The sequence below is a fragment of the Octodon degus genome, unplaced genomic scaffold (assembly GCF_000260255.1).
Source record: "Octodon degus isolate 3935 unplaced genomic scaffold, OctDeg1.0 scaffold00215, whole genome shotgun sequence".
Classification (NCBI taxonomy): Eukaryota; Metazoa; Chordata; class Mammalia; order Rodentia; family Octodontidae; genus Octodon; species Octodon degus.
The window spans coordinates 1,122,020-1,140,567 of NW_004524791.1; the positions used below are offsets into that span (position 1 = coordinate 1,122,020).

Sequence of the window (18,548 nt, forward strand, 5' to 3'; positions counted from 1 at the left end):
AAAATTCATTGCTCAACCAATAAGAATGAAGAGGGAACTTCTACAGCCTGGCAAAGGGCACGCGGCTATTCACACGGAATATAGTGACGTTGGTCCCTCTCACGCTGCGTACACAAGTTGATGTAACACACACAGAATATCTAAATTTAAGAGCGGAGATTATGACACTTCTAGAAAACCTTAGAAATATATCCCCATCAACTTAATCCAGTCAGAAATTTCTTAAACTTAATAGAAAAAAAAAAGCTAACTAGCGAAAACTTGATAAACTGCAATTCATTAAAATTTAAAGTTTGCTCTTTGAAACAGTACTATGAAAAATTAAAAATCAAACCCCAGCCTGCAAGAAATTTTCACAATGTGTCTGGGGAACAGCTTGTATCTAAATTATGTGAAGAACATCGACAGCTCAATGTTCAGGATGGCAAACAGTAAAAAGATGGAAACTATCAGGTTTCGGAGAAGGTGAGGAGCAGTGACCACCCTCCTCCTCGCTGTGGGCGTGTGGAGTGGCCCAGCCACCGTGAGAGCAGTCTGACAGCTTTGTACCCAGTTTGGCGTAGCATTACTGGGTGGCCCGGCGTCCTGCAGGCTCAGGTAGACGCGTGTCCACGTGGAGTCGGCTCCGCGTGCCTCCGAACAGTTTCATTTATACGGTTACAGGGCTGACACAGCCACGTGTCCCTTGGCAGCTTAGTGGATAAGCGCGCTGTGGTGTGTGCATATGGTGGAACTCTGCTCAGCAGTGAGAAGGAATCCAGCTCTAGCACCTGCGGCGAGCCAGGGCTGGGCACGCTCTGCGTGGAAGGCGCAAGCGCTGAGGGCCTGTGCGAGCCACTGTCTCGTGTGAGGGTCGGCAGCGTGTGGAACCAACTGCAGCAACAGAAATCAGGTCAGCAGTTGCCTGAAGACTGACTGGGAAAGGTGGGAGGGAATTTGTCTGACGTGAAATACATGAACTCAACAAACAGCATCTCTATCTGGGCTCTGGTTGCCTGGCACACACATTTGTCCAAATTTAAAACTGTACATTTTATTGTAAATACATTTTACCTCAATAAGAACAATTTTAAAAAATCTAGCCAGAACGTCACCAGCAGGCTGGTACAGACGTGGAGGTCCAAGGGCTCTTGGGGGGTGGCAACACTTTAATCTCCGAGGCGCAGAGTGTGGAGCTGTCTGCGGGCTGCGCGGGGCCTGGGGGCTGGCTCCTACTCGCGCCTGCGTCCCCAAAGCAGGGCGTTTCAGCGACTTGTCCCTGAGACACGATGCCCAACACGCATGTATTAAAGGAAGAGGGCTTTATTTTGGCTCACGGCCTGCAGAGGGCTCAGTCTGTGGTCTCGGCCCGCTCCAAGGCAGGGAGGCCTGGTGGAGCGGGCTGGCGAGGATGCTGCGCAGGCCACGGTGGACAGGACGCGCGCGAGGAGGGCGGAGGTGGAGAAGGGCCCTTGCAGGCGGCGCCCCCACGACGGTCTCCTCCAGCCGGCTCCAGCTCCTGACGTCACCTTCGGCTGTAAATGCCCCGCGATCCAAGTGCCCCAAGCCCCACCTACGAGTGCGTGAGCTTCGGGGTCACCTAGGTATAAACGGTGAAGAGGGCCCTGTTCACACATACCCACACTCGCCCTGACGCCACCTACCCACACATACGCCACACACGGCACGTAGCGCACTCCACAGCTACACACCCCGAGTGACAGCACCCAAGGCCTGCGCCGTCACCAGCCGTCATCGCTGCGGTAGGAGGCCCTGCAGGCGGGGCTCCCCAGCTCACCCGCAGGCTCTGCGTGGGCGCCGGGTCTGGCCTGGCCCCGCCCCGCTGGGAGACCGACTCTGGCTCGGGTCTCTGTGGGTGAGAGCTGCAGCGAGTTCCGCAGCTGGAGGGGCCTCAGTGCTTTAGCTGATGGGTTGCACAGGACAAGGAGGAAAGCCCGCAGGGACCGCTGCAGGCACCAACGCGCCTGCTCAGAGGCGATGGAACGCGTGGGTGGAAACGCTCAGAGGTGCAGACAGCGTGAGCGGTGCCCGTAGCCCGCTTCTCCGCCCTGGGTTCTTCATGCCTGCCCTCCGCCCCTGCAGACAGGTTCCCTCGTGTGTGTGTGTGTGTGTGTGTGTGTGTGTGTGTACGCACACCCCCTCCCCCACTATGGGTGGAACCCAGGCCTTCCCACGTGCCAGGTGAATGCTTTGACACTGAGCCACAGTCACAATCCCCTGCTGTATTTTTAGAGCACACACCTGCTCGCACACGCCCATAGGCACACACACAAAATACGCACATCGACACCTTGTGGCTGCAGAGTCACCAGTATGTGACCTCCAGCCCGTTCCAGAAAGACGCGCCCACCTGTGCCTCAGTCAGAAAACAGCCAGGAGGGCTTGGAGAGGCTGGAATCGCACGAGCAAAGTGGCAAGATTACAGATGGCTGGTTCTGTCTCTTTCTGCTTGGGACTGTTTTCCAAGCGCTGTGGGGACAGAGGCTCGCAGTGGGTCCCCCCCTTGAGGGCATGGACCCTTGCTGCCACAGGCTCCTCCACAGCATCCTCCTCGAAGCCCCGTCCCAAGCCTCCCCAGGAGGGTGCCCAGGGTGTTTGGGCATGTTTTATTTTATTCTCAACTTTGATCCTCGGAGGGATGAGTGCCTCTGCTCACCTGACACCTGATTGCCCTGGTCCTCCTCTGTACCCGGTCTCCCAAACCCAACGACCCTGGTGACCCAAGTCCCTGGGTGAAGGCAGTTCACACCGAGGCAGGCCAGGGCACCGGGCATGCAGGGATGCCCCCTGCTGCCACCTTGGAGCATCACTGCCACTCTGTCACAAACCTTGCAGTCAGGCTGGAGGTTCATTTTCTCAGCATCCAGGGACCTGTTGTGTGGAGGAGAGGGTCTCGGGGAAAAGCGGGGTGGGATTGACCCTGAGGTGTGCCCAGAAAGTGCCTTGGCAGCAGAACCCTGCCAAGATGGTCACGCTCTCCGTCCTAGACACTGGGCTCTGTGGTGCTGCTGAGCTGGGCCGGCCGAACTGTAGTTGTGCCACCACTGAGCTGGGCCCCAGCTACCACCGTCACTGAACTAACTCACACAGGCCTCACTGGACCAGGCATGAGCCAATCAGAAAGACGAGCCAGACAGGGCATGCACCTTGAGGGAGGTCGTCAAGAGTAGCGTCACCCTGTGGATCCCCAGCGGGGACCAGCTGTCAAGCTGGTTGGGAAAGGGACTCGCAGAGCAGCGTAGGGTGCACGTTAGAGAGGACCTCTGCTTCAAGCAGGTGTGTGCACATGCGTGTACAAGCCCGTGTGCGTGCGTGTGCCATGTCAGGGTGGGCATGCTTGTGACAGAAAGGAGCTCGAAGCTCGGGGCTGAAGCAGGCTGGCACTCAGGTGGCGCTGGGCCATGGTCATCCGGACGGGGCTCTACACACAGAACGGCACCGTGAGGAGCCCACTGCTTATCTGGTCCCTCGCCGCTTCCACGATGAAAACTTGAACGGGTGCCATTTCCTGTGGCGCGGGACCCGAGGAGGGGTGAGGGGGCATTTCTATTTTGGCTTCCCGTTTCCAACCCTCTTGGTATCGTTGGGATCAGCTGGCACAAACAGAGTGCCGGAGTCGCCTTCCCAGCCTGGCGGAGCAGGTCTATCAGCGAGGCCATGCGGGCCGGGCGGAAGCGCCGCCAATGGCCGCTCCATCAAATCTGGCAGATGTGTACATTATGCCTTTTGATCTCCGAGGATGCTGTATTTAGATGACGTACCTCGCCTTTGGTTATCTTTCTCCAAGGTAGAAGGGATGTAAGCAGATATCCACTTTTGCAAGATAAAATTAGCACCTCTGCTGGAAGATAAACATTTTGGGCAGGAAAACCCTGATTAAAGTACAAAGCGGCCAAGGGGGTACAAGGCTGCACCCTTTGAGCAAAATTCCTATTTATAATAAGAGGAAATAACATTGCTATGACACAGGACAAGGAGAAGCCTACCACAGCATGGAAGAAGTGGTTTTGCTGGAAAGTTCCGTTCACATTTGGTTCATAGAGGCCAAAACCGGGGTGTAGGGGATGAAGGACAGTAGGGAGGTTTTGGGGGAGCCCTTCCCCTCCCTGTTGTCTGCCCGCACCTTGTGTGGCTTCACCCAAGAACTCCTAGAATCTCTACAATCCCAGAAGGGTAAACTGAGTCAGCACCCTTCACTTCCCCTTGGAAGCCAGTTTCTGTCCAGCTTCCGGGGCCACCTGAGTGAGCTCGGCAGGAAGAATCGCTTCCCATGTTCCTCCAGAGAAAGAAACCTGTTACTGCACTTGGAACGACCAGCCCAATATCTGATGCAACAAAGAGAAAGAGCTTCATGGGGTGTGTTTTACAGTTGAGCACCAATTTAGGTTTTTGTTACATTTGTGTGTCTTGCTTAGGGTTTGACTTGATCCATGCAGGCAGCTTTCCCAGCCCTCCTGGTGACCTGGAGACCCTTGGAGGTGTCCCGTGAGCTGGCAGGGCCGTCTTCCCACGCCCCAGTTGGCATGGCCCCACAGGCCACAGTGGGCACTGGGCAGAGTCTGGTGCCCTCCTGGTGCCCACAGAAGCTCAAATGAGTGCAACGCTGATGCACCACGCGCCACGCCGAGAGCCGCCCAGTGTGGTGACTGTGTCCGTGTCTGTGTCCCTCACATGTCCTTTGCTCTGCCAGTCACCTCCCAGCAAGTCTTCCTGACGTCTCCTGTGTCGTGTGCCTCACCAGCTATGTGACCCGGAGCACATGCTTATCTTTTTCAGGTTCTAATTTTTTCCTTTCTAACTGAAGTTTGGCTTCGCACACAGGAATGTGCAGAGCGCATAGGGCCCCACACACAGCCCCGCGGTCTTTACATTCGTGGAGCCCTCGGGTGAAGCCACACGAGGCCCAGAACCCACTGGTCCCTGCACTAGAGATGGCTGCTTCCTGCCCCTCCCTTGATGCCTTTGGGAGAGCATCGTGACCCTGAATGGCGCTCACAGCTTGCACGCCTATGGCTCGTGTCTGGCAGCCCCTTCCTGCAAATAGCCAGGATGATGGGCGGCGGGATTCCCTGGTGCACCCCGTTTGCCAGCCCGCATACAGCTTGCCTGCCTTTTGGGATGAGCGCCCGGCTCCGCTCTGCCCTCTGCCCACCACCAGTCCACAACCGGGGTGGCACCACACGCTCCTTCTCAGGGCCAGGCTGGCCAGTGTGAGCTTGTAACACTGGAGCTGAGAAAGGTTTTCCAGCAGCCTTGAGTCTGCAGGACTCAGGGCTGGACCATCGCGCTCACTTCACTCGGCAGACCCGGCTGAACCCCTTGCCCTCTGTGGACTGTGCTTTTGTGGTGGCACAGGAGAAGTTAGGAGCCAGGCTCCATGTGCTTCTCAAACAAGGCTAAGAGAAGAGGAGCCTCTTTCCCAGGGAGGGCAAATCTGTGGCCCACCTATGCCACGCCCTGACCACTCTGCTTGCTTCTGTCCAGTGATGGGGAACTGGGGGCAAGCTCAGCCTCATCAGAGTGCAAGAACCACACCACACTTAGCCAGGCCCCCGGGAGGTGGGCCAGTGCCCCCACGTGCCTGCAGCTCTCACAGCAGCTCTGCCCGGTCCCAAGGCTGCCTGCACCTGTGCTGGGCGGCTCTGCAGGCTTGGGGCTGGCTCCTGCCTGCCGCGCCCTCTGCCCCACAGCCTCTGCACACAGCCTGGCCAAGCTGTGCTGTCTGGAGAGCTGCTCTCGCCAGAGGGCTAGGCCTGTTAGGAAGGAATCGACGTCCAGGCAGATGCAGTGCGACCTCCAATAGGCACAGGGCAAGGACCCCAGGTGAGGACCTCAAGGCAGAAAGACCAGGCTGTCTGCAGAGCCAGAGGGGCGACAGTGCCCCAGGCTGTGACAGCAGGAGCTCAGGTTCTGCAGCCAGGTCTGTTGGGGACACTCCCGGCTTGCGGTGCTTTCTCTCTCCTGGCAGGAGGACGTCCTAATAAGGCCTGAAAGCCCGCCGGTGGTCATGAGGAGCCAGCTACCCCTTTGCATCTATTCCATGACCACCCGGCACCTGTCCCAAGGAAACAAGCCAAACCGCAGTGAAAAGCATCGCAGCTGAGCCTCTCCTGTCACAGGGACAGACGGAAGGGCATCAGTGTCTGGGGACAGGGAGGGCTGGCAGGAGTGCAGGACAGAGCCACGTGCCCCACCCCCCGTTATGTGCACACAGTGAGAATCCCAGGGGGAGTCAGGGGAAAAGGGGTGAGACGCTGGTCCTGTAAAGAGGGGTGACACAGAAGAGAAGCTTCCCACGGCTGCAGCTCTTCTCTAAGGTTCCACCTTTGCACATGTGCACGTGTGGGTCCCATAAATACAAGGTGTGCTGGCGCCCCAGAGTGGTGTGTTTGTTTACATGAAGGGAGATGTCTCTCCCTGCCTGAAGATTTCACTTTGGGAATAAAGGGAAAAAAAAAATTAGGAGGAGACCTCAGGGGTGGCGAGTACAGAAGGAAGCAGGCCAGAAGCACAAGCGCCACGCCCGGGGTCTCCTCCCAGCAGGTAAAGGGGCCAGGAGAGAAGAGAAGCCAAAGGAAGCCTAGCGTTCCTTCTCCTGGCAGAAGGCCGCCGTTCGTTCCTCTGCCAGTGGCAGTGCCTCAGGATCCACCTTATTGCAGCCTTCCTCATTCTAGGGTTGCCATCTCATTCTAAAAATCAAATTTCTGCTCCTGACACAGCGGTTGCTGCTATGGGGCTGCCGAGTGGGCAGTGCCTGTGTTTTCTGAGAACTATGGGCCAGTGCTTGGGCCCTCTGCTCCCCTCTCCTACACAGGAAAACCGGGTCTTAAGAAGGCAAGCACAGCCTGGAGGAGCAGAAGCCGGATTTACCCCGGCCTGCGGACGCCAGCTCTCAAAATCCCACAGCCCAGCTACTTGGCTTCTGTGGCTGGCCAGGCGCTGGCCGCCGTTGGGAGGCTCAGGCCGCCGGGAGCTGGCTTTGGGATGCCGGGCTGTTTGTTGACCCAGCAGCTGGTTGTGCAATAGCCACGTGACACTCGCAGGGTGTGGTGGAGGAGACCAAGAAGGGAGGAGAAGGGGCTCCTGAGGGCTGTGCTGTCCAACATGGCTGGGGTGGTGGCCAAGGGCAGGCCCCTGTGCCACTCAGATGACGGGGTGCATCAGGACCTTTCAGGGGGTGCCAGGTAACCTGGGGTGTCTGTAGCTCCCTGCCCAGCTGTGCCCACCCCATGGCTAGCATTTGCCCAGCTGAGCTATGGCTGCAGGGACCTCAGGGAACACCCCAACAGCCTCTCTACCCTGGAGTTTGAGAGCACGACCAGAGCTTCCAGCTAGACTCCCGGAGCAAGGCCTGCCATCCGGCACCCAGTCAGCAATTGGGAACGGCATCCCCAGCCAGAGCCTGGCTCTTTCAAACACTTCCTGTTGAATGCAATCATGATGAAAGTTCCTAGAGGAGACAGTGCTGAGCCCACTTTACGGACAGATAAAGAGATACAGGGCAGGGCAGGAACTCCCTGGGCGGTAGGAGTGTGCCCCCCAGCAGACTCGGCCACAGCCCGGGGCCACTCACCCCTCTGTCTCTGCAGACAGCTGGGCCTTTCCAGGAGCCTGGTCCTCAGCCACACTGACCTCTCCCTGCCTCCATGTCCTCACAGGATGAAGGTGACAGCAGCACTGCCCCCTGGGGGCTTTTGCATGTGAGGTGGTGGCACTGCCTGGACCTGCACACGTCGTGGTCCCTCCACCATCATGATCATCTCTGCGCCTCTCTGTGTGTCAGTCTGTTCAAGAGTTGGTCTTCCTACCCCCCATCAGCATGGCATGTAACAGGGTCAGTGGTGTCAGTGTCAGGGTAAAAGGACAGGGACAGTGACGGGTGGTGATGTGGAAGATCCCGTTGCTTGTGGCAGGCCTGGCAGGACCTGGGGCCCTCATACAGCAATCTTAGGTGATAAGAGCGATCTGAATGTGCTCACTGTCCTGCACTTGGAGGAAGGCAGATGTTTTCCACACAGGCTGGGACTGGAGAGCAAGAGTACAAGACCCTCAGCTCCCTTCGCGAGCCTTCTTCGTGGCAGCTGGGACGGTCTGCTGACCAAGAGGAGGTGGGAGAGGCTTCATGATTAACTTATGTTTCAAAATCTCCTCAGCCCCAGAGCCATTCCACTCCAGTCATGGCATCAGGGCAAAGGGACTTCACCTTGTGCTCTAGGGATCTAATGTCCCCAGCAGGCCTGTGAGAAGCCGTGTGGTCCCGTTTGTCCCCGAGCCTCGCTTCCTGGCAGTGGATGTCAGGGGCCAGGCCGGGAGTGCAGGACCCCCAGGATGACCACTCCTGCCACCGCCCCGCAGGCCTCCTCATGACCCCCTGGCCACACTATCCACCATGTCAGAGAGAGGCGAGCAGCAGAGCCGCACATGTGGTGTGGGAATCCCCAGGCCTCGCTAATTGGGGTCTGCAGCGGTTCTGCTCTTTGTCTGAGCAAAAGAGATAAGAAGCCAGCGGCTGGGCTTGATCTAAGGGCTGCAGGCGGTGTGCAGCTTGCTCCCAAGTGCCTGGTGCGGCCAGCAGGCCCCTCCAGCTGGCAGTGGGCCCCTCCTCCAGAGGCGACAGGGTGGTGTCGCGGGGGCTCGCCAGGCAGAGCTGCTCTGCAAGCCTGCCGCTCGACACCCTCCGTGGGCGCCGCTGTGGCTTCTCCTTCAAGTGAGGCTGTGCTGGCCGCTGTTGCGTTCACATCACCACCAAGTCCTGGTCCTCTCTAGAACCAAAGCTGTTCTCAGAAAATAAAGAAAGCACCACCTTACGGCAGCCAGTGGGTGCCTCTTAGGGCTCGCTTGGAAATCTCAGGATTCAAATTGAACAGAAAATAGTGCACAGTCATCAGAAAGGACTTGGGTAAAGGAGCTTACATTGTAAACTGGTGTTTGCTTTGTACAGAAATAATGTGGGAAAGGCTACTGGATGAATTTGTACATGGAAACAGGGCATACTTCCTTTAAATTCGTGAAAGCCCCTGCATAGCTAATAGTTCAAACAGAAATAATATGTATCGTTAATAATAGATTTTCCTACTATGTAAATATAAAAGGTATTATATATTATATTGACATTCAGGCTAAATCTTTCCCTTATAAGGTGCTTGACATAAATAGCTTTTATTATGGAACTCTTGAGTGGACGGGACACACACATTTCTTAAAGGTCTCAGCTGCTTTTGTTATCCTTGGAGACATAAAATTGAAGTTCCCAACTTCTAGTATCAAATTTTAGCCCAAACCTATAAAATGTGTGTTGTCGGAAGCGCCAGAAGTTCTGAGCTCCCTCTGGGCAGCGTGCAGCAGCTGGTGCTCCGGCCCCAGGGCCGGGCGACCCGGCCGCACGGCTCTGCCTCATCCGCGCACAGGCAGCAAGTCCTTCCTGGTCTGCCCTCTTCCTGCGGGGTTGGCTGGGAAGAAGCGGGTGGCCGAGGCCTGGGCCACTTGCTAGGGGACAAGCTTGTGGGGCTGAGTCCAAGGCCTGCAGATAGGACCCTCCATCAGGAATGCGAGGAATGTTTTCCTTCGGACCCGATGGAGGCGCACAGACCATGGGGATTCTGTCTGCCGTGACAGCCGTGACATTTGCCAGAGCCTGGACGGCTGTGGAAATGGCATTGCCCACCCTGAAAGTGAGAAGGTAACGTTTATTTTTGTATTTTCTCTCTCTCTCCCATATACAGACTGTAGAAAGACCACCAAGTGTGGACCATTTTTTTTCCACCATGATGTACAATTCGCATTTGTTAATCAAAAAAAAGTGCCCGAGGTCATCCACCTAGACTTTTTTTTTCTTAAACAGGAAACGGGTTTCAGATGTTTATATGTTAAAAAGTAAGGCTACTAATCTGCTTAGCCATTTACCAGGCTGCAGCTAACTCTCTCTTACCTTTTAATGTGCAGGCCTCGTGGAATGACATTAATTTTTATCCCTCTTGTTATTTAAAAATTTAAAAAAAAAAAGTCTTTCCATAGTCACCTGCTTTTCTGGGACAGCTCCAACAGAGGCTAGAAGACGTGGAGCCGGCAGCGTGGAAGCTGAGCTCCCAGCAGCCCGCTGCTGTGCCTCCATTTGAGAATTCCAGGCTTTGGCAATTCCTTCAGAGGTAGCGCAGTCACCCCGCTTCTCACGGGACTGTACCCACAAGCAGACAGCTGCCGAGGCACCCTGGCAGGCTCGAGCGCGAGATGGCCCTAGGCCCATCGTTCGTAAAGACAGAACCGTTCCTTCAAACCCAAGTTCTCTCAAGCCCAAGGTCCTTTCTGTCATTCTCCTGAACACCAGGCCTGGGAGGACACCCAGTGAGAGTCCAGTGAACCAAACGGTTACACTGCCGCCTGTGTCCCGGGGCCCGCCGTCCCGCCACACGCTTCAATCTGATATTTAGAAATAAGATTCTGTTTCAGTGTTTGAATGTCTCCCCCTTGACCCAGGAGTGCTCACCAATCACTGTGGGTTCCCTACTGTCCTGCGGCAATTCAGTGATACTTTTTCTGCACTGTCAAGAAGTGTGGATTGATAGCTCAGAAAGACAGGAGCATGGGCAGGAAGGACTGGGGGAATTGGGGTGAATTTGCCAGTGTGCAAGATGCTACCTTAAAAGATTATTTCAAACATCAAATTCAAAGCAAATCGGTTCTATCATTTACTAAAACTGGATCAAACGGCCCCTGAATTTCAACTCAAGTGTCTTTAGCCAAATGCTTTGTGTCTATAGACCTTGCAGACAACTCTTGGAGAATTTCATCAAGCAAAGAAAACTAGTTAAGACCAAATGCGCTCTTAAAATCATCTAAGATGAGATGAGCCTGTAAAATAAGCTCTGTGTTATTGGGATCAGGAAAAAGTTACCCAAGAGTCGCCTTCTGTGCCCACCAGAACCCCGACACGTGAATGACTTTTGCACACAGCGTGCCACCGAATGAGGTGAGGGTGCAATTATTTTCTTTTGCATCAGTGTCAGAAGTGGAGCAAAGATGAGTATAAGTCCAAAGCTGGGCGTTAGGCAAAGGCCCAGGCTCCTCTCCCTGGAACTGGGATGAGGGCAAATCGATTTTCATACATTCTTTACCAAGCCCATTTGAACGTGGAGCTGGGACCGAGCCGGCCGCCCCCACCCGAGCCGCGTCGCAGAGACCCCAGGACAGTCACCGTATCACCTGTGATGCTCTGGGAGTGAACATGACAGGAGATTTTCTCCGGGAACAGCTGCTGCTCCTGCGAGGCGGTCGGCTCAGGCTGCTCGCAGCGCTGCGGCCAGGAACACACCCACGCGCTGCGCTGCGCTGCGCCGCCGCCGAAGCCGCCGCCGCCGCCGGTCTGTGCACCTGAGAAGCCCGGTTTTCATTCACAAAGCAGCTGCCTAGCAGGGACCCCGGAAGCCCCCGAGCCCCAGGGAGCCGCGGGGAGGCAGCAGGCTGGGGGAGGGAAGCTCCTGCGGAGCTGAGAGCAATCTCGAAACCGGCACTTCCAGTCCGGGAAGGCACGGAGCCCGGGCTGAGCGAAGCCTCAGAAGCTCAGGAGAGGAACCTGCTCCGGGCCGGCCGGCCTGACTTTTTCTTTTTTTAATAAAATTTCTTTTTGATCGCTGAACAGCTAATGAATAGAAAAATGCGGAGACCTCCCCGTTCACTGCAGCGGCTGGCCGAGTCGGCTCCGCCGAGCCCAGCGCTCCAGACACCTGGGGGCTGTAAATCACCCGCTGTAAACCTGGAGGCCGGACAGAGCTGCCCGGCTACAGTGGTGTGTCCTCCCTCTGCTGGGGCCATAAAGCAGGCTCTGGCCTGCACCCCTGTCTCCCCAAAGACCCCTCTCGATCGGGGAGCAAAGCCCCTTACAGGGGCTGCCCAGTTCCGGCTTCCACCCGGCTCGGGTAGCAGGAGTGCGGGCACTGGCATTTGTGCTCGGACTGGCTTCGTGGTCCCCAAGGGCGGCTGGGCCAGGAACATCAGTGCAGCTGTTTGTGAAGGCGGTGTGGGAAGATCAAATTGAAGTTTTGGTTTTTAAAATTCTGTTAGTACAGTCATAACAATAGTAATAAGCAATCAGAAGAACTGTAGGGGCTGTCCCCAAAGTCAGTAGGAACAAATGGCAACTCCACTTTTAAAATGCATTGAATGAAAGCCCAAAGCAAGCCTGCCTCTCACTGTTGGCGTCCTGGAGCCCTGACCCGGGCCGGCCGGCTTTCCGCTTGGTGTGGACACGGGCTGTAATGTCTCCCAGCGCGGGACAGGCCAAGTGCAGACGGCAGAAAACAGCCCAACGGAGTTCCCTTCCTGGGCAATTTCTTCACATCCTGGGTCTGTATTTTAAAAACAAGTGCTTCTACTGATCAGACTCAGGCAGATGGACCCAAGGACAGGCGGGCAGGCTCTCCAGCCATCTGCCCTTGGCACAGACCGGCTCCTTCCCTGCCTCCAGGACCAGCCGGGTACCGAGGAAAAGAAACCTAGAAAAAACATTCTTCAGCCCTAAATGAAACAGGATCGAATGGTTGCTGATGAGAGCAAAGACTTAAATCGGAGACGTCAAATTGAGCGCTATTAAATAAAGCTTGTTTAATGTGTCTCAAACAGCAAGTGCCTTTTGGAGAGCACGCTGAACCCAATATGAGAAATGTGGCTGAGGGCACGCCTGGCGGCTTGGCGGCGCTCGGATTTGTCCCAGCCGTGAAAGCCTGATTTTTTCTTTTCACAAGGACTTCTCTCTCCCTGTGCGTGTAAAATGAAAGCAGGAAGGGTCCTCAGGTAGCCATTTGCGCTGTTAATGCTCATCATACATACAGGACAATCGGCCTAGGCCATAATGTTTATCCCTAGCTGGGCGAGTGTGGGGACCTGGGGCCTGCTGGAGCCCAGAGGGCCGCGCGTGGGGCCGAGTGTGCCCTTGCTGTGCTGCGGTGCGGCCCTGACCCGTGCCCTGGCCAAACCTACGCCCACTCCCTGATGGCCGTACGATATTTATATGTTGAGTTTTATTTAAAGGATGCTAGGTGTCTTGGTTCAAAAGAAATGGACTCATCTTGGACACGGAATCCTGCATTGACCTCATTTTTTAGTTCAGAGCTGGGGTTTGGGGCTCCTTGGAGGCCAAGGAGTGGACATTTATGCCTGTGGGCTCTGCTTTGCTTCTGGGCCAGCCTTGTCTTCTCCCTGTGAAGTAGGACGGTGACACTCCTGTGCTGGGTGTGTGTCCCCCAACACCCAGCACACCTCCTGTGCACCCAGCTGGTTCTTTTTCTTCTGGACATGAGGCCACAGGAAAGAGCCTCTCCAGGATCTTCCCAGGCTGCAGGGAAGCCTGATGACAGCATCTCCCTTCCTGTACACTTAACAGCATCCTTAGAGCAGGAGCTGAAGCTGGGTGTTCTGATGAGCCCTGTAAGCCAGGCACTCTGGAAGGCTGAGGCAGGAGGACTGCAAGTTTGAGCCCAGCCCGGGGAACTTAGTGACTTGGTAAGACCTGGTCTCATGGTAGAAAATTCAAAGAGCTGAGGATGGTGCTCGATAGTAGAACACCCTTGGCTTCAATTCCCAGTACCTTATAAAATAAAATAACAGAATAAAAGTTTCAAATACTTTTATGAAGACAAACATGCAAGTTGATATTTTTTATTCACTTCCAATTTTCATTGTCAGATGACTCAGCATCTGACCTGGCAGGGAAGGCAGGGAACACGCACCCCGCAGACCACCCCAGCACAGGGCCTCAACTTGTCAGCACCAGTTCCTACCCTGTAGTTCGTATCCACAGACGGGCTCTCCCTGGGGCCCTGCCTGGGAACTGTGGTCCTCCCTCTGCATGCACAGAGAACTGTTTGGTCTCCAGCCGGGAGGTTTCCAACATGCATACTGACCCTGACAGGGGAAGCAGCCCTGGGCAGCACCTCTGGGGCTTGGTGGCTCATGCTGAGCATGGAGTGGCAAGCTGGCTTCTGTGCGGCGCCCTCTAGGGGCCAGGTTCACTCCAGGTGTACCCTAGGTTGTCTGCAGTACCCTAGGGTGGTGGTCCCCATCCGACCAGAGCTCTTAAGCTCAAGCATGCCACTCTTAACTCCAAGTGACAGGGCCCTCAGGAAGGACAGGGAGTGGATGGGCCTGCAGCACCCAGGACCTGGTGCACTGGGCCCTCTGCCTGCCAGGTGAATCTGGCATCCACACCCAAAAACTAGGGACCTTGTAAGGTCCTTGTCAGCAGGCTCACTCTGCACCACTCTCAGAGCTGGTGGGGGCTGCAGGTGGGTGGGCGCTGTGTGTGTCCCCACCCCTCCCCCCAGCCCCGGCCTGCAGCTGGAGGGCCCAGAGCTGCTGCAATCAATCAGCAGCCACTGCGGAGCCTGTGCGCCCCTCCCTGCCCTGGCTGAGCACCTTACACCTCTGGCATCAAAGGATGGGCCGAAGCCGGAAGGAGGCCGTGTCTGCAGGACCCTGGCGCAGTTGCCTGGGACTCAGGATGGGGGCACGGTGGGGCGGGGAGGACAGCCGTGGGGAGAAGGGAGGGCCTGGAGAGAGAGCAGGCCCTGGGGATGGGAAGATGGATGGGTCTGCGGGGGCTCCAGGCCAGGTGTGACTGTCCCTTTGCCATTTGGCATCTCTCTCCTGCTGCAGACAGTGCTGGCTCCTGCTGTGTCCCTGGGCGTCCGCCTGGGTGTCCCTTGCTGTCCCCGGCCCCAGACAGTGCTACCAGTAAACCTTCCCCCCAGCAGAGTGAGAAGCTGGCATTGCCACTTCACGCGTTCTCCTTTAGCTTTGAGCATGCAGAGAGCCCTCCGGAGCCTGCTGCGTGCTGCCTTCCTGGGTGCCCTGGCCGGAGCAGCTGAGACCGAAGCTTCCTGGCTCTGCTTCTACACTGCAGACGTGCACATCCTGTCCGGCACACCTGGCTTGGTCCTCGACGAAGCAGAAACTCCGAGATACCCACACCTGCCACGTCCCTGGCTGCTCGGGGCTGGAAGACAGCGGACAGCCCTGCTTCCTCAGCATTCTGGTAGCAAACCTGGGACCAGCCCACGAGTGACCCCCCACCCTGGTCTCCTCCACCCAGGGCTTCTCTTGTTCAGTAAATGCAGCAGGCTAAACAAGACCAAAGCCTAAAAATCCAGAAGGGCTGAGACACAGCCTGGCTGCCTCCGTTGTGGGAGAGCTGGCCTTCGTTGGAGTCTAAGCAAGTGGCTTCCTGGCTCTGTCACCAGTGTGGCCATGGTCCTCAGAAGCAGGCGGTGCTTTTGTGTCCACTGCTGATGGGCCCACTGAGGCAGAGACAGCCTGTCACAAATACCAGAATGGGTTCAGCAGTGGCCCCGAGGCGGCAGAACTGGACCGAAGAGGGACAGGGACCATCATGTCTCCTTCGTCTAATTTGCCCCTGGTGACATTGCACATAGCTGCGACCTGCTGTGACCACCATGGCCCCTATGTGGACCAGCCTAACTTTTCATTCCTGCAGACTGGCCTGAGGGCTCTAGAACTGCCCTCTCCTCTCCTGGCCTGCAAGCGCTTCACTGTGGCAGCCCTCAGCCTGCCATCTGCCCGTCCCAGTGTCTGTCCCACGAGGTGACTGGCTCGGTCTGCAGGGCTCACTGTGCGCTCCCAGTGTCTGATGTGACAGCTTGTGGGAAATATTTTTAAATGGAGAAGTGGGCGATGCGTCCCCACAGAGCATTTTACCTCCCCTGGCCCCACCTGTAGGGCTGTGCGGGGCTTGAGGCGACACGAGGTGACAGGGCTCCAGGCCCAAGTCCAGGGCGCTGGGCCAGGGGATGGAACTCGGCTTCCCGGTGTCCAGCCCTGGCCTCTGCTCTCTGCGCTCCTTCGTGGCCTGTGATCTTTCAGTGCTTAAGAATGTCCTCGCTAACAGGAGATTGGACGCCAATTTGCCTCACTTGACTTAGAGGCTGGATTTCTGCAGGCTGGTGCCGGTCTCCGCCTGAGCTCCTTGCTAATTCTGTTCACTTGAAATAACAAACAGCTTAACACCTCCATTGTTCTGGGCTTGATGAAAGCCCACCGGCTGCTGCTGAGTGGGGATGGAGGGTGGATGGACGCTGGCTGGCTTGTCAGTCCCACTCCCGTGCTGTGAGTGAGAGTGCTAGCGCTCTTCCCAAGCCTGTCCTCCTCCTGGCTGCTATCCTGGCAAGCACAGGCTCTGGGAGTCGGGCTGCAGCAACACTGGAAGTCAACAGCACGCTTCTGACTTGTGCCAGTACGTTGGTGGGCAACTCTTTTCCATTTGCAAGCACCACAGAGTTTCCCTCTCCAGTATTTAATTAGCAAAGTTAAAGCAATCGATCTAAAAAATGACAGGCTGACTGTTACGGGGCAGCCAGCATGCAGGGCAGCACCTTCGGCTGTTCGACAGCACCAGTGACAGGTGCTGGAGTAGGCCTGAAGACCCCTCCTCACACAGTGGGGCAAACTGAAGCTTGCCGAGAGGGCAAGTGACGCGGGGCACGGGGACAGCCAGCAAGTCGGCACCAGGGCTCTCCCAGGGGCACGGCAGGGACTGACCTCACTGCCCCAGGCTGCTGCTCCACCCCCACTCAGGACAGGGAGGGAACCACTCTGCTGAGAGGAGCCCAGGTCCCCTCTCCAGGAGCCCCTGCCTCATCCCCACCCCCTGAAACTTGGAAGGGCCACGGCCTCTGACGACCTCTGGGCTGGGGCTTGAGCTCCACTTTCCCAATGAGGCTGTGTGAAGCTTTTAAGAACAAGTTTATTCCAACTGTGAAATAAGCAACATATTTGTTGTTAAATGAAACATTCACTAGAAATGCTGAGGGAGTTTATTTCAAAATGGAAAATTTAAAGGAATTATTTGCTGATCAACTATAATCCAGTCACCATGAGATTAGCTACTTCATCTATTTTGTGTGTATGTGTGTGTGTGTGTGTGTGTGTGTTAATCACAGTTTTAATTATTGTATGTATAATATAGGCTTGCAATTTTCTCGTTACTATTTTATAATGTAATACTTGCAGTTCTTTAAATATTATTTGCGAACATACATACATTAAAATTGAAAATTTGCATCTGATTGAGGAAATGAGGGTGGCAAAATCCGGAGAGAGGAGACAATTCTGCTGGAGAACGAAACGGTGAAAGCTGCCGGGTGAGGACGGGGTCCCAAGCCTGCCCTAGGTTCAGGTTCGTTGTGCTTTTTGAAGCCAGCCCAGTTGCCGGCACTTCGGTGGTTGCTGAAATTCCCTTTGTAAATAACGTGGCAGATGCAACCCTTCAGCGGGACCCTGTGGGAGCCAGCCTGCTTCTTTCCTTCAGTAAATCTCAAATCGAGGAGTTAGAGATCAAAGGTGCCGACGCTTTCCAAACCCCTGGCATCTGTCACCAGCCCGGCCCCGGGGAAAGGGTGTAAATCCAGTGAAATCTGTCCGGATTGGCAAGGCACACTTGTTTCTCTCTGCATTTGTGGGCCCTGGGCATTGTGACTTCTAACTATTTTCTGGCTGTTTTAAGGAGTAGAGAATTCCGGTCATCAATTTGATTCTGAAATAGCAGCGTTCACTTTCTGATGTCTTCCTTTTGCGCCGGGTCCGCACAAGGGTCTCTAAATCCCTCAGTGGAGAGACAGCAGGCAGGGGCCGCTGAGTTTCACGACCATGGCGGAGCGGGCGCTCTTTCTGCAGAGCATCCAGCCCCCAGTGCAGCTCCAGGCATGGGAGGCCACCCTCTCTCATCCATCTCTGCTGCCTGCTGGAATTTGCTGTCAAGACCTGACAGGGAGCGGGCGGAGGGGAAGGGGCATCCGAGAGCCTGCCGCCGCCGGGGAGAGACGTGGCTGCACGAAGCCCAGAGAGGCAGGGCTCCTCTTACTGCTCCAGGGCACCGGGAGTCTGGCCTCAGGCACACCAAGCCGCAGCTGTCGGTCACAAGTGTCCCCTGAGGGAGAAAAGTAAGGCTCCCCCGCCTGATACAGTGAAAGGTGGCGAACCCCATGTGTCCCAGCAGTACAAGGAAGCTTGCAGCTGGAGTCAGTCTCTGAGCCACGGCCCAGGCAAGGCTTTCTGCCGGCCCAGGATAACATTTTGTTGTATTTTTATTTTGCACACAGGAGCGACAAAGGTGCCGTGAGGTGAACGCTGTGAAGGCGAAGGGTCACTGTGGGCTTGGGGTCGGCCCTGCACTCCCTTGTGGACCTCAGCCCCAGCGACGCCTGTCCTTTTGCTCTCTGTAGAAATGCTTGTTCTGGACAATTTACGCAAGTGAAATTATGTCATGTGGAATCTTTTCTGGCCTCGTTCACTCCCCAAATGCCTTGCAAAGCTCTTTGTGCTGCGTGCCCTCAGCCTTCCCTTCCAGCCCCATGCCGCTCTGCGACACACACCCCGGGCCTGCCCGCCCGGCCCTGGACGGATTCCAGGTGGGCGCTGTCATTGGGCTATCAGTAGTCCTGGTGACATGGTGGATATTTGCGCCCTTACTTCTGTTCAGTTGCTGTGTTCCATTCTGGGAATGAGCTGGGGTTCCTGCTCCCAGGCTCACGCTGGGTGGAATG

The 18,548-nt window shown here is 55.9% G+C and overlaps 1 long non-coding RNA gene across 1 annotated transcript; it reads left to right on the top strand.

The window, feature by feature from the left end:
- Positions 1-3,999: 3,999 nt before the first annotated feature.
- Positions 4,000-18,268, top strand: LOC111813709. The gene is made up of 3 exons (XR_002818890.1): positions 4,000-4,356; positions 4,822-9,679; positions 18,105-18,268. It is a non-coding gene; the product is annotated as an uncharacterized LOC111813709 (long non-coding RNA).
- The last annotated feature ends 280 nt before the right edge of the window (positions 18,269-18,548 follow it).